Below are 12820 nucleotides of genomic sequence, written 5' to 3'. Positions count from 1 at the left end.
AACTATTTACAATTCATTTCGATAATAATAATAATAATAATAATAATAATAATAATAATAATGATAATAATAATAATAAGATTTATATAGCGGCATATCCATGGCTCATGGCGCTTTACAATAAGATAGTATTAAAACGAAAATCACATTAAAAATTTACACCAGTGATAATAAAATCTAACCTATACTAATCTAATCTAATCTTATCAACTTTATGGCCTTAAAAATCCCACTCACATGTACTTCAGTAATCACATTCTATAATTAGTTCAAGCAAAATGACTAATGACCAAAATTCATAGAAAATGCTAGTGGATTGCACTCATATTGTCGATATTGAATTTAGTGTTGACCCGTAGGATTTATTCCACGGTTGATATGTTTACAGTTACTAGTATGCCAAATAACGCAATCATATGAAAAAATTACCACCCAAGTTACCTATTCCCTTCCGAATGGTTCATAAACAACGAATTCAATTAAACAGGCTTGGGTCATAGCGAGCAAAGGCGAAAAAGTATTTTGATTCATGGACATGGCCAGAACCGTGAATCCCTCCCTTTAAGATGTTTTTGGTAGCTTTTATCGGATTGTTATCCCTTTAATCCAGTTGACGAGCATCTAATTTCTCCTCACTATATCACTTCTTGATCAAACGTGCAGGTCAGGAGAATACAGGAAATCATCACCAATGATATTGATATTCAAACAAATTCTCGCAACTGGTACCATTAGAAATGAATGGAGAATGATGAGAATATTATATGCTTGTTGGTCTGGGGGTTAAAGTGTTCTATCACCAATGTAATTATATGCGGCCATACGTTTTGGGCATCGTGGTCAGGGAGGGAACTCGACAGTCTGAAAAGGCTTTGCCGGTGGTGTTGGATAGTCATGGCGCTCGGAAGCAAGAAAAGGAAAGGCGTGAAAAGTGACTTCCAAATGGAAATTATTAAACTAAAATTCCCGTGCTAAGGACCTAAGGAGGGGAATACTTATGAGGCCTGTATTGTGACAATATTGATCCAATAAACAATATATGGTATTTTATTTTTACGTTGTTACCTCTAATTCCAGGAACACTGCTTGCTAAAGATCTGCTTTGATTACCCACATGTTCATAAACCGCGGAAAAATGTCTCTGTGTTAGCAGGCGCTGAATCGGAGCATCCCGACATAAGATGCGCAGAACGTATACACAGTAACAGAAAGAGACAGAGTAAGTAGTCCCCACCACCAGATAACAGACCAATATGTCGACGAACCCCTGGTAAGCTGGTCATCTTATTCAGCAATTGCAAACTTGTGCGGGAAAGCCTGTGCGATAAAAAAAATGCAAATGTACGGGAGCAAAGTTGATGGAAATGAGGACAAACTTCTTTCGTTTTTTTTTCTTCCTATACATTTCTTTCACTGCCCACACACTGAGCATCCTGTGTAGTATAAAAAGGTAAAACGTTCTTCTCGAGGCCTCAAATCTTATCCTCAATCAGTTCCATTTAAAGACGGTGCCTACTTTTTGCTACTGCGCATATACGTTCTGCGCACCTCGGAACGACGACGGCGACGACAACAACAACGTCAAAAAACAATAGGTTTAATGAGCAAAACGATCGCTCTGCAAGTGCTTTTTACATTTTGGTACATTTCTTCGCCGTCCTCTGCAAAAGAACAGAGTATTATGACCAAATTCTAGGTTTTTTGGAGAACGCGAGCACGCGACGGTGAATTTTTCGTTTTCTTTCTTAACTTAAACGGCATTCCTACCAATTCGGTTCCTGGATAGCTCGCCGTTTCTCAGAAGTTGAGCGAGTTGAAATAATCGTGAAGTGGCACAAATGAAATAAAATTATATTTTCAGATGGCGTTTTCGTTGCCGTTGCCGTCATCGCTGCTTTAGCTCCCTAATTGTCGAAGCTAGAGTCGTCAGTAATGCGCAAAACAGAAGAGTTGTGAGGTCTACAATGTCCGAGAAACTGTGATTTCTTAAGGACGATACCTGCTAATTCAAAGCTATTTTTCCCGGTCTATGACTGAGGGAAAAGCAGATCATAACAAGTGTTACTGAAATCCAAAAAGAAAATTAGGAGTTACCTCGCATTTTCAGAGATAATTTTAAAAGCTTCAATTTGGAAAAAAAAAGTCCATATATTTTTCAGTCTGTATTGCAAAGCGTTTTCGGAATTATTGTTGCTTAGTTATCTCTAAAAAATGCTGGTTAACCCTAATTTTCTTTTTGGCTTTTAATGTCCCTTGCTCAGATCTGCTGTCCCGCATAGCCATAAACTGTCGAAAAAAATACCTCTGTATTAGATAGGCACTGTCAGTCTACTGTCCTTAAAGGGGCAATGGAACCTTTTTTACAGTGACCTTCTTTGAATAGCCAAACTGGACGTGTTTGTGTCGATGGAAACGTTTCAGTTTTGTCAACAATTACCTTACTAGTGCACAGAAACTAGTATCATTCATCCTTGGCTACAGATGGTTAGGATGGAAATAGATTGCAACTTGAAAAAATTGGCCAATTTTTTCAAGTTCCTTCAGAATATTTTGGAGAAATTGCTAAAACTGATTATCGGTTATGTTTATTCTTCCTCGAAGAATTCATTTGATATTGTTTTAAATATTCAAGCAGTTTTAGCCGACATACAGCAAAGTCTATTCGACAGTGTCCGGCCCTTTAAGAAGTCTAAAGTTAATGGTTATGTCATCACTGTTGACTGGTGACCAGCATCGTTTCAAGACGTCGATTAATCACTGTTCTGAAAATTATGCGTCATAATTGATCGCGCGAGCAATGGGTTTCTTCCTGGGACTTTGAACTAAATCACGGGATTTATTTTCAAATGTAGAGATCAATCCGGGAGAAACACCAGAGTGCGTTTCTCTCGCAATAAGAAGTTTGTTGTAATGATCAATATTTTCCTTGAAATTTTTCCAAGAGCGCGTCATTTGTAATTTGCAACCCATCAAATCTCAGTCCATCTTTAAATCAAAAATGAGATAAACAAACTGAGATTGCAAAACTGATCTTATAACTGTATGGAAGAAATCGCTAGCTTAGTAAGTCAGACGGCAAACGTGATTGTTGCAGGACGTTAGTTGCAAAGCACGAATATTTTTGCTTAATGTGTTTAACCACCCCAAGTACATTTTAATTACTAAACGAAAAGAAAATGACACATGTCGCTTCAACATGAGGGCCTAAGGTCAGCCATGTCGGGGATAGGCCGTGAGAAACTTTCCTTATATAGGCTAAACTTTTTGACGAGCATTCAAGGTCGACTATTCTATTGACGTCCATCCAAAAAATGTTCAGGTTATCAAAGCATTGTCTGTAAGAATAACGGCGATGATAGAATTAAAGATCAGTGTCAGCAAGACACTTGACGAGGAAATTTAAGCAACAGACTTAGAAAGTATTTTTTATATATATACATATATGATAGATTTTGTATTTTTGTGACACGTCTCTCTATTGTTAGATCTTATATATGGGATGTTTTTTAATATGCTCACTGTTTTATCTGATGACATGATTCGGCAAGCTATGTCAGGAACAAATCAGTGTAATCATATTTTCGAACCTCCAAGCTCGGGTTGTCTTTTCGAAAACACTAGATGGCCTTTTCGTGCTCTCTTAATCAACATTTTTTCACCATCCGAGAACAAAGGGTATTTATTTTCCTGCACCGAGGAACTCTCCAGCGAGTTCATAAAATTCCGAACATCTACGGTACAAAAAAGGAATTTAATTCCTTCGAAACATGGTTATGCGTGGGCATTAATGTCTGATCTATTAGGTTCAGAACAACTTTGTTGGACAGATCAAATGAAAAATTAAGACCACCCTTGCCCCCCCCCCTATTTCAATGTTGGAAAAATGGCGCGTTTTGCTTTGCGCGCGAATTCATCATGGATTTTGCGGGGTCTACACAGGCTACACCATTTCACGCGCATCCAAAATATGGAAATCTGCTTTTTAGTGCAGAAAAACTCCTCGGAAACGCTTGCTTCGCTGGCTAGTGTTTCTATGCTAGTTGCTCTCTTCACTGCCGTGCCGTTTTCTAGGAGAAGAAAGCTTATACTCCACATTTGTTTCTCTTCATCCAAGTGTATCATGGGTACCAGTGTCTACCAGTAGACACCCAGTACAGTGACACTATCATCCCTTCCAGAGGGGGTGGGGGGGGGGGGGTGGCAAGACTCTTTGTTCCTTCAAGCCGCGGTTTAGCTCCGCCTGTATGGGCTTCTTAGGTTCAAAGGCGACTTTACTTTGTACAAGTCTTTGAGTTTTCTACGCGTTTTCTCCTATTTTTTTCCTCCGCAAAAAATAAAGAAATTTAAACATCTTACAAATTCCTATGCCACTTGAATTGAAGTAACTGAATGGAAATCATGTGCAGATCACGTGGCTGTCAAACGTTTCAATATGGATTGCGCCAGTACCAGAAATCCTGAAAAGATTTATTAAAACTTTGTGCCAAAAGAGATTCATTAAAAAATGCCGTTTTGTCACTTTGTACCTAACCGGAAAAAAGGGATGAACAAGGCGGAAAAAATCTCTCTTATCGTGCCATCGAATTTTCTCGTTAAACTGAACGTGAGTTGTTAGCTTTTACTTATGTTTGTTGTACTATGCAAGTTATGCTGCTTTGTTGAGATTATGAAAGTAAGTAAACAACTTCTACGTGCGTTTCCATCAAAACGGAACAAGAGCTTCCCTTGTGACGTATTCAACTGCAAAACACTGCGGAAAAAGCTAACGGCAGCGATGATATCACTAGCAAGATGGGTAACGTCATCCAGTTGGCATCAATGGTCAAAGTACAAGTTGTCCTAGTTGTTCAAGGAGCAGATAACTAGTCCAGTGTATAAGTCGCTATCCAGCGGATAAAATGGTGATTTATCCATTGGATAGAGTTATCCGCTCTTTGAACAACCGGCCTCTGACCATTGTCCCTAGCTAGGAAACCAGATTGCTAGCAGTCTATTTTCTCCTGTGTTCTGTAGCGTGCGCGGTGATCTCGCGAGTGGCGAAGCCGCGAGTCGCGAGAGACCCCAATCCCTCCTCGTTCACTTTTTTAATTTGCATAGTTTTACGGTCACTTTGCGCGCGTGATCTGCGGAAAAAAGGACGACTGCTCGCAGTCTACTAGGCAACCAAACAAACCTGATCGTAATAACTAGCTTGTGTCCAGTTAACCCGGCTAGGTACCCAGCTCACAGATCCGTCGCTTGTCTGTCAGTGTAAATAAAATCCAAATTATCAGTTCATTGAAATATAGTGTAGCCGGATGAAAAATAAATTACGGCGCAGTTTTTTTTAGATTTTTTTCAAAGTGACAACTAGGATCATCGCCATCTTTCAATATTCAACGCTCAGTCTAGGGAGGGGCAGTTTCAAGTTCCTAATCTGTACGCTATCACCGTGGAATATTAATACAGACATTCATAAATATTGAAATAGGGTTTCCGTTCTTGCGAAACCGGTATTGGGCAAGAGCCTCTCTTGGTATTGGGGGCACGTGCAATCTAGGCAGAATATGATTAAGTTAAGTTATTTCAAGAATTGTGGATTGGATAAGAACCTGTCAATCATTATGTTCACCAAAGCATCACTTGAAAGTTTTTCATTTAAGCATTATATTAAAACAAACATAACTTTGAATACAATTTGTTAGGTTTTTGGAAGCCTATTGACAACACCAAAAATCGTCACCAATCAAATGGGTTTGTTCTCTAACAAACCATTTAAGAACCATTCTAAGGAAAAATGGAATTTGTAGGAGTGATGGACGCAAATCATCGGATATCCCATCTAAGAACAATCTGGATTATCCTTGTTTTTCTTAACAAAGGTGAGTTTGAAATTGAGCTAAGCCTTTAAGATTGATTGTAGAACAGTTACACGACAGGGAAAAAAAACTATCTTACGATCCAGTACCGTCCACAAGTTCAAACATCTCCTTTTTTCGTGTACACGTAAATCTGCTGTGCCACTCTTAAAAAATAACGCCGTTCAAGACCAGTTATGCATGCTAGAGATTTCCATCTGCTTGAACTGCAAAACTAATTCGATATCTAAAAATATGCTTGGTGTCGAAAGGGTTTTAATACTCCCGTTGAGTCTAGAACCGTTTTAGCTATCAGAGTGCTTTTTCAGAACTGCTTCAAGTTAGTTTCCATCAGCGTTGAAAATATCGGTTGCGTTTCATCATTTATTCACATGCAGACTTAACAAATACTATTGTGTATACTCAGACATTCTGGGAAATTATTTTATCGGTATGAAACAAGGGATTATTAAGTAACCGATTACCGGTTTGTAAATATATAAACGATCTTGGTAATCATGTCCGCCCTGTTCCAATTCTATAATCTTACTTATAGTTGACAAATCGTTGGGATTTCTTTTTTACTGTTTCCATGCATGCAACGTTATTTTGCTTAACATGTCCGACCACCATTAGCAATGGTGGGGTAGTAAAGTGGTATGCAAATCACACAATTCTTGAGTAAATGTTTGTTTAAAAAAAACTTCTAAGATTGCGTTAAGCAGTGATGCTTGGTATCTCAAAACCAAGGCCGAAGATGACTCTATCGTTTTCCGTTGTAGTTCAGCTTTACGTCGGCCGGACTCGTAACTCTTTTTAATAGCCGGGTGCCTCCAAACAAGCCATTCTTTCAACTTAAAAAAACAAGCAACCCTCTCATAGAGATAGGTTGGAAGCCTAGTATCAAATGTCTATTTACTTTATCAGTGGAAGTCCGAAGATTCGTTATTGAAAACAAATAAATCGCTCTCCGATGCGCGCAAAAGTAAGACGCACGTTTCGTTTTTCCTTAAAAGCAAAAAAATCTCTGTAAAATTGACGCATGATTCGAGAACGGAATGCTTTGTTCTTTTATGCCGGGGGGTGTGGAAGTATGGTATAACTCTCTCGCTGAATTTGAAGTCATCAAAATCTCATAAAGTAGTTTAAAAGGAATATATCAACGACTGTCAGACCTCCATTTAACCTTGTCATGTTTTTCTCTGTTCTTTTTTTTTATTCTTGGGAATTAAATAGTCTACATAAATAACAATAATATAATGGTGATATGACCAAAGTAATTTAGACTGAGTAAATGGCACTACTTATGTCCGGCGCTGTAAAACTTACGAAATTAATTAATTAAAATGAAAGCAAGAGAAAATATTAAGTTATTCATTCACGCACACTCACTGGCGCATTGACTCACTTCACACATTCGTTTGTTCATGCATGCATTCATTCATTCATTCATTCGTTCGTTCGTTCGTTCGTTCATTCATTCATTCATTCATTCATTCATTCGTCAGTCAGTCAATCAATCCATACATCATTCATTCGTTCATTTATTTATTCGTTTGTTTGTTCGTTCTCTTAGTCATTTATTCATTATTACGTACTCAAATGGACAAACTTAATTTCAGGTTATTAACCCTCTCTTTGCCGTTTGATTCCGAATTTATTTCAAATGCTGAAAACTCTATAAGAAATATAGAAAGCCCATGTGATGACCAATAACTATTTTCTCCTTTTTTCTCTTTGACCCTGGGATACAGGTAATGAGAAAAAAGGAAGTGACCAACAAAAATAAAATGAACAATTTATACTGCAATGGCCACACAATACATCTCGGCGCGGTATGGCCAATACCTCACGCATGCGCACAGCCATATCACCCCAGCATTGGCAACCATGCAAGGACAGCTGTATCGGTCTTATTCGGCCTCATCGGCATGGCGGAACCCGCACCGTAGCCTCGGTAGTATAGCTCTGCAGAATAGCCAGTAACTTACGCATGCGCAGAGCCATATCAGCCGGACAATGGTAGCCTTTTGGCCTTGTTAAAAAGTTTGTTGAAACAAAATAAATAAATAATGGGAATTTCAGTGATTCCACGTGCGCAGTTTCGGACAATTACTATGACCTTACGGCATACGTGTATCGATGTCACTGACAGAAAAATTACCTTTTATTCGTGATAACATCACATTTTTTTATAAATCCGTATAAACCGGCCCACTTATTGGCATTCAAATCCTAGCAGTATGCAATATGTTTGTCCCTTGACCATAGTTTAATGGCCTCAGCTCCCATGAGTCTCCAGTAATTCAGTGGTTCAGCATCCGATCAATACGAACTTGTCTTGATCGTAAGTTCATAGCTTCGACTACTGTTGGGAGAACTCGAATTTTCTTGTTCTTCGGAGTATGCCTGTGTACTCGGAACAAGGAAACTTAGGAAAAATACCTCTATCACCAAGCTTAAAAAATAACATTACATTCCTTTTTCTCAAGTGATAATTGGAGGCAAAATAAAGTAAGAAGAAAAGCAAACAGATGGAAGTTAGTCACCTGCCATTTTTGTAAAGAGAAAGGTGCACGCGCGCGCGTCTTTCTGTCCCTCGTTGTTGTCTCGCGAGATAGACACGCGCCGGATGGAAGCTGTCAAATAGCCAACGTCCTTTTCGCGACCTAGCTGTCTTTTCTTGGAAAGAGCTGCAAGTTACGTGCGCAGTGATAGGAATTTTAGTTTCTAAGTCGAATTGGAAGTGCAATTCATCTGCCAGCAAAGATTCGAGGTCTCGCTTGTTTCAGGATTAATTTTGGAAGCCCTCTTATACCCTCGACACAAAAAAGGAGGTTTTAAGTCGTTCAGGAGGTCAAACTTCAGGAGAGTCGGTTTCTTCGGATCGCCAGCACGTGGTTCTCGGTTTGATCAAACTGACGTTAGTTCAAAGTCTTGAAAATGGATCGTGTTTACACGCGACATTCCTCAGGCTTTCAAGTTCTTGTTCTTATCCTTCTCGTCAACAAAGGTAAGAAAAAAGATAAACAACCATTTCCTCCAGAGTAATGTCTTTTTAGATTCTGTGTAAGGAAGAAGCTTCTTTTCTGTGGTGCTGTTTATTATGTTGTACTAGATGAGGCGATTGTAACTTCAGTCCTTGAATCAAATTCGCAAGTGCAATTGTGAAATAATGTAAAACCTTCAGTGCAGTGAGTTTCCAGTGCATGTATGAAAGTGAAATTATAAACAGACCGTGAATTCAAATGGAAGCTGGAAGCATGTTTCTGTGCGTGCTGTTTATTATGCCGCACAATTACAAAACAGTTCATAAAAATATCTTCCTAGTCTGTGAAAGTAATTGTTTGGTGTCGCCACAGAAAGCCATCGTATTCTCTAATTTCATGATTTGGTTTTGAATTATTTTTAGAATTTATTTTTCTCATTCAATCGATACTAGAGCTCTCCAAAGAGTGGACTAGATCACTGATTAATCCTTAATTACCTTGACAATCACTATACAAGCTGTTATAAGGATTTTATACTATCATGACATCAAAACAAAACTAACCGGTTTATTATGCTTAGTTAGTATGAATATTTTCATTCCAAGAAAATATTGCTCTTAGATTTTTGTAGAAAGTTCCGCATCCTCTGATAAAAAAATGTCGAGCAGATCGAATAACCTAAAAACTTCGCCTAAGGCCAGGAAGACAAAAAATACAAAAATAACCCTCCAGAAATTTCGCCAAAGAGCAAAAAAAAAAATGGCAGATAGTCTGCTACAATATTCTTGCACAGTTGATTAATGCACAGTTTTATAACACACTTTGGTGATTCAAAGTATCGTATAACATTAGTAAGTACAATAGTGTTTACAGCCAGGTCCCCGACCGGGAGCCGAGAGCCCGTACGTTCAAACAGCCGTACTACTATCAGAACGGGTACTCGATGGAATTTTATTATTTGTAGTCTCATGTTTGTAAGAAAACGAACACTGAGTTTACTTTGTGTATTATCGAGTTTAACATCTACTCATCTATATCTTTGTCACCAAACCAAACAAGGTCGAATTTTTCTAACCTATTTTTAAAAGAATGTGATTCATTTCGGATATCGTTGCATCAACTTCAAAGGATTTTCCGCGTGTATATAGACAGTGAAGTGATTTCTAATCTAATGAAGCGCATGAAGGACTTCAAAAAAAAAAAAAAACCCTTTATTTGTCGTTCAAAACAAAAGATGTTCAAAATGGTCAAGGAAACTGTCGTCGAATTTCCACAGTTATGTGAAATATTTTCAGATATTTTGATTTCAGAATATCTAAGAATATTGCCCACTACGATACACCTTTAATGATAGTTGACATTTGAGTCATTTGTGGTCCAATCTCCCATAAAAAACGATGGCCTCCTGAAAACTGATGAATTGCTCCTTTTCGACTGAGCAGAGGACCTGCATACTTTACAATATTAAAGAAAAAACTCTATTTTGCCTTTTATTAAAATTGCGATTTTTATACTCAACAAAAAGTCGAAATATCTTAGAAGGCTTTGGATGCGTTTATTTTGTACCAAAACAACGTCAATTATTTATTAAAACATCAGATTATATTTTTTTTAACGCCGCGAAACCGGCGCCAAATTTAGCTGCGGCTCTAACTTTTGATTGAAGCTTATCTGTAAACAACAAAAGTAAGGTATCTTAAACAGTTAGAAATTATGTAATAAAAATGCCAGATGATAAAAGTTGAGCTCGTTCTTCAAGTAAATATACCCACCACCGGTATAGAATGCTCTACCCGGCGGATCAGTACAGGAGAATTTGTTGCTTAAACCGTATAGGTGTTTTGTTGTAGCGGAAATTCAAAGCGTGTTACGGTGGCCCGTTAAGTGTGGGCTGTTTCCTTGAGAAAACCATCATTGCTTGGGCTATCTTTTGCTGTTATCAAGTTGCCTATTTTGGTCATACCAAGAAAGTAATTTGTTGCACTATAATCGCAGAGATCTTTCTGACCAGTAAGTCTGTGCCGTTTCCTTGAGGAAACCATCATCTCTTGAATTATCTTTTATTATATGATCAAGATGCCTATTTTGGTCATACCAGAATCTATGCCCCTTTTTCCTTTCATGCTCCATTTAATTTTGATATGGGTTACGAATTTTTAAAATTTTTAAAATTGTGTTTTATTTTGCCATTTCGTTAAAGAGTAGGAACTTGCTGTGATAATACACTCTTGCCAGTCCAGTCAGCTTCGATACTAGAAAGTCGAAAACTACAAAATGGTAGCACTTAAAATTATCGGCAAATTTATCCAGCCTTCTACTAAGTTTTCCTTTTTTGCCTCCTATCGGCTTTTGGAAATTAATGAATTAAAAATTCTTCCGCCGGCTCGTGTACCAGGTCGAGACCTACTCGTAAAGAGCACGGCGTTCTCGCGTGTTCGCGTAGCTCGTGGGTGTTCAAGTTGAATTCCGAGAAACGGCATGCTTGTAAATATTCAATTCCGAGAAACAATAATGACAAAACTGCGTTGCATTTTTTCAGTGTTATGACGCAAATCTCTCTATAGATACAATCATATTGTCTTAATTTGTCTGTGTAAGGTAATAGCATTCAGTCAGTAAAAGTAATTAAAATTGTGCAGTGCATTCATTTTATTGGAATTATACACATTACGTCGGTCAGAATGTCTGACTCTGGAGGGAAGAGATTACGGAGAATACATCAAGACAAGGAGTGTCCCTTTCACTTAGGATTATCTTGAGTGCCACTAATCCTTCATTAGAAATTAAAAGAAACTTTGAAAACGTGGCCAAGTCTTAAGGGTCATTACACGACAGGAAATCAAATAGCCCAGAACACATAAAATTGAAACGATTCAGGTAATTTTGCTACCAAGATATTAAGCTTTGAAAGTTTCCTTCTTCCGTTTTCTATCTCTCCATTGTATAAATGATTTAATTAAAAAACGCTATTATCTTCTTTGTTTCGGCCATAAGGGTCATTTCCACGACAGCAAAAATAAAGCCTCTAAACACACAAAATTGGAATTGTTCCGATAACCTTTGCACGAAGAAACCAAGTGTGGCACGTTTCTGTCTGTCTGTCTTTCTCTCTTCTTATTTGTTTCCGTTTTTCTGTTTTAAGCCCGGGTCTCCCTAAGCTGCTCTTTGAGCTCTTTTTTTTCGGTCTGGCGCAAAACTAACAAGCTCGTCTGAGCTGCCATTCGGGGAATCAATTCCGTACTTCTCCCGCCGGCCAAGCAAGGAGGAATACAACACACAGAAATGAACGCTCTGTCAATTCCAGGCCGTCCTTGCCGGGGCCTTTCTGCTTGACTGCGTAGGACAGCAGAGCTCTGGGGTCGATAATGCATCGGTATCATGACCTGGGTATGCGCCTTTGGGGTCGGCGTTTGTCGTTTTAATTCTGCGCGTTGCAAATTTTAGAACATTATTCTTGCACTCTAGAGAGGCAGGTGTAACATATATATTTTTTCTGTCAGTACTGTCGACCTCTTGAAATCTTTGCAGTTTGCCTGGAAGTATGTTCCGACATTTATAAACTGGACTTTCAGAGATTAGCAGTTAGAACATCCAACCATTTACTATAAGGATGCTAGTCCTTTATGAGAGAATCTTCGTCGCCATTCTCCTTTGATTCTTGATTCGTGTCCAGGGCAGTGAAGAAGGCTTCGGGATGACCAGAACCCTCTTCAAATAACCAACTGTGCTCATACTACGGAGAGAAGTTGGCGTATGTTTTAAATTCTCTCAACATGAGCGATCATTCCTTGCTTCTGACAGCTCGAGTAAGATGAATAAATTACATTTGACAGAGGTCGCTTTTAGTCAACGCATTTATAGCTTGTTGCTGACATTGACGAAATTTGAACGGTGCTTCCAATATTACCTAGCAAGTGGTGGGGTGCGGTAAAGAAAATTGCGGAAATGGTACCTGCGTCAAGATCTGAGGATCTTCGCTCTCAACTCCATCTT

Source organism: Pavona decussata, unplaced genomic scaffold (genome assembly GCF_977016875.1).
Source record: "Pavona decussata unplaced genomic scaffold, jaPavDecu1.1 SCAFFOLD_59, whole genome shotgun sequence".
NCBI classification, from domain to species: domain Eukaryota; kingdom Metazoa; phylum Cnidaria; class Anthozoa; order Scleractinia; family Agariciidae; genus Pavona; species Pavona decussata.
Note: the sequence above shows the minus strand (reverse complement) of the source record.